Source organism: Morone saxatilis, unplaced genomic scaffold (assembly GCF_004916995.1).
Source record: "Morone saxatilis isolate NCDOM2014 unplaced genomic scaffold, NCSU_SB_2.0 Contig10, whole genome shotgun sequence".
Lineage (NCBI taxonomy): Eukaryota > Metazoa > Chordata > Actinopteri > Moronidae > Morone > Morone saxatilis.
In genome coordinates, this window is record NW_023339652.1 from 5412701 (window position 1) to 5415884 (window position 3184).

The window sequence follows — 3184 nt, forward strand, 5'->3', positions numbered from 1 at the left end:
AACAAGCTTTATTGAGTCTAATAATGTTATTGAAGAATTGCTTTAACCAGTCAAATTGTAACTCGTTTCACAGAAGGCAACATAATGAAGGGAAATAGTCCAAATATGAACAAAATTCTTATTTGAGGTTTTAATGTTTTTATTTAAAAAATTGCTTTTAAACCGTCAACGTCAACTTACCGTTCCAAATGCAACATACGAAGGGAAATAGTCCAAATATGAACCATAATGTCTTTATTTGAGTTTTAATGTAATTTTATTGAAGAATTTGTTTTAACCGTCAGTTGTAACTACCGTTTCACAAAACAACAAACAAGTGAAATAGTCAAATATGAACAAAAGTCTTTATTTGAGGGTTTTAATGTAATTTTATTATGAAATTGCTTTAACCGTCAATGTCAATACAGTTCACAAAATGCAACATAACGAGAGAGAAATAGTCAAATATGAACAATAATCTTTATTTGAGGGTTTTAATGTAATTTTTAAGAAATTTGTCTTTTAACCGTCAGTTTGTCAACTACAGTTCAAAATGCAAATAACGAAGGGAAATAGCCAATAGAACAATAATGTCTTATTTGAGGGTTTTTATGTAATTTTATTTAAAATTTGTTGTCAGAATGACTTACATGGCAAGTTTTTTTCCCCTCTGTTGTTGGTATTAGCTCCATTCAGCCTCTGTAGACCATTTGTATTGACTAAATCCTCTCAACAATGCCACATTTCCTCTCGTCTAGTCCAGTGCAGTGCAGTGAAAATAGGCCCATGGCTCATTAGGGGCCCAGGCCCTGACTCAATGTGACTGAAAACTTTGAGTCCACTCATTTTGGGATGTTTTTTAAAATGCTTTTGAATTAAAAGTTGAACCTAAGCAGAGGCTGAACAGGGATCTTTTCATTTTTCTTCATTGTCGTATTGCCTCAGAGTCAAATTGTACAACCGTGTTGACTTGCTCTGGAGTTCAAGAATAACACTCACACAGCAGTGTCTGAAAAAGGGCAGGCGTCTTGCGCAACGAAAGCAGGAAATTACAGTAATGAAGTAGAAAAATTCAGTCGGGAGCCTCGTCAACATGAGATCAAAATAGCAGCAGCCATTTAAAGTGAAATGCCGCTGATCAACTTAAATAACTAAGCAGTTGTAGGACATGACGTACTGGTGTACAGATACCTCATGACCCTTTCATTACTCTCAACCACAGGCTATTATTTTGGTAAATTGATACATCCCCTTTTAAAATCAACCACAAACGTGCACCCGCTGAAGTCTTTTATACTTCATTACTGACCGTATATAAAGTATAAACACTGTTATCCTTGTAAATAGAGACTGTAGGTGAGAAACTTTTCCATCAATCCCCTGGCTTTGGGAAATGTTGACATGCACACACATGGTATGTGGGTTACCAGGACACGGGAGTCTAACGCCAATACCAATACGAGGCAAACACCTGACAGAAGGCACACAGTAAGCGCTGTTATTTGTGAACCAGAACAAGATAAACAGCCTTTCCTCATGTTCTTTTACTCGATTCAGCAACACTTTTTGTGCGCTCGTTGGCTCCTGCATCAAGAGTGCACACTCTTTACGTGTCTTGGGAACTGTATTGGCGTTTAGTGTGACTTAATGTGTGGCTTTGTCTGAACAGGAATGCACATATTCCCCTTCTAAAGGTAGACCGCATTCCTCAGGTGCTGCGAGGCCAGATGGGACTTGCTGACTGAAAGCGGACAAGTTAGGTCAAGTTTGCTGCGGAGAGCGGAAAAGAGGGCCTGTAAGACGAGAGCGCTGCTAATGACTGGAGCATTAAATATGAAAAAGCTCCGCCGCAGAGAGGCCTGATGAGTTAGGAGTTTGAGTCGTTTCCCTCGCAGATAAACAGTCACTGGAAATCTACCGGTTTGTAGTTGTTGATTTTGCATTTTGCAAGTCAACAAACCGCGTGGCTCGGGCAGTAAAGATGTGTGCTGCATGCCACCGCAGTGTTTTGTGTATCACGTGGAGGTGAACCCCTACCGAGCGGATATTTGTGTATACAGCAAACCTCTGGCGGGTCGGTGAACAGGTTAACGCGGTGACCACCTGGTTCTCCGGTTCTTTAAATGTTAATCACAGGAACGCTGACGTAAAAAAAAAAAAAAATACATTTGCATGAAAAATGATTTGAATGTGCCGGCAGGTGTCTTTTTGTAGAGCGGGAATGTGATCTTTTTTTCCATCCTGAAAACTGAATATATTTCTCATTTAGCTCTGTCTTCATTTGGCTCTCATTTTATTTCCAGACCCAATTATCCTACTATTCATATCTACGTGCTAAAATAGATTACAATCTCCTCAGCCTAATTACTCTTTCTATAGCTGTGGTGCAACTGTGGGAAGATTTTATTAATAATCCCCAGCCTTCGTCTAACTTTTGTCGTCGTTCTCTCTCTGAGGTTTTCCGTTTTGTTGAAGTTACGTAACCACAAACATGAATACTGGCACTTAAATTGTTCACGTTCCTTCATCGCTGTAAGCATCATTGGACGTCTCCGTGAAGAGTTCAGTCTGTGTGTGTGTGTGTGTGTGTGTGTGTGTGTGTGTGTGTGGGAAACAAANNTCGTCGGCCGATCGATCCCTGTGGTCGTTTCCTCCCGGTGGGTAGCGGCTCCTGGAATCCTTCACGAGTGACTCATGCTTAAATCCCCCTCAGAGCGAGAGGACGGGGGAAAAAAGAAGAAGAAAGAGGAACCGGACAGCGAGCGAGAGGAACGATACATCATAAAGGGAGAATGACGAAGAAGCAGAGACGAGGTAAAAGAGGAAGAGGGGTGTACACGGTGGGATGAGGGCGTAAAACTGGAGGGTGTTGCGCTCATGCTGCTAATGTGGCATCACTAATGCGTTTAGCACATTGTGCCAAACTCCGTGAGCCCTTGGACTTGTCACCCCGACGTGGACGTGATTGGCTGGCGGCCTGACCCCCCCCTAAACCTCCTGGACCCACAGAAATGTATCTGCACGCCACTGATACGACCCGAAAACTGAACCACCGCCAAACCGCTGAACCCCAGCGAACGAGGAGCCCCGAAAAAGAGACATTTTGACTTTCTTCGCTGCCTTCAAGATCAACCAGGAGGAGCTCCGAGAGGAAAAGATGTGCTTGCGGTTGGTAGATAGAAACAGCTTTGTTCTCTGTGGTGGA

General features: G+C 42.1%; 1 protein-coding gene across 1 annotated transcript in view; it reads left to right on the forward strand.

Moving 5' to 3' along the window:
* Positions 1–3184, forward strand: part of gnai1 (guanine nucleotide binding protein (G protein), alpha inhibiting activity polypeptide 1) — a 14756-nt gene that overhangs the window by 857 nt on the left and 10715 nt on the right. The gene's annotated exons all lie outside the window — the stretch shown is intronic.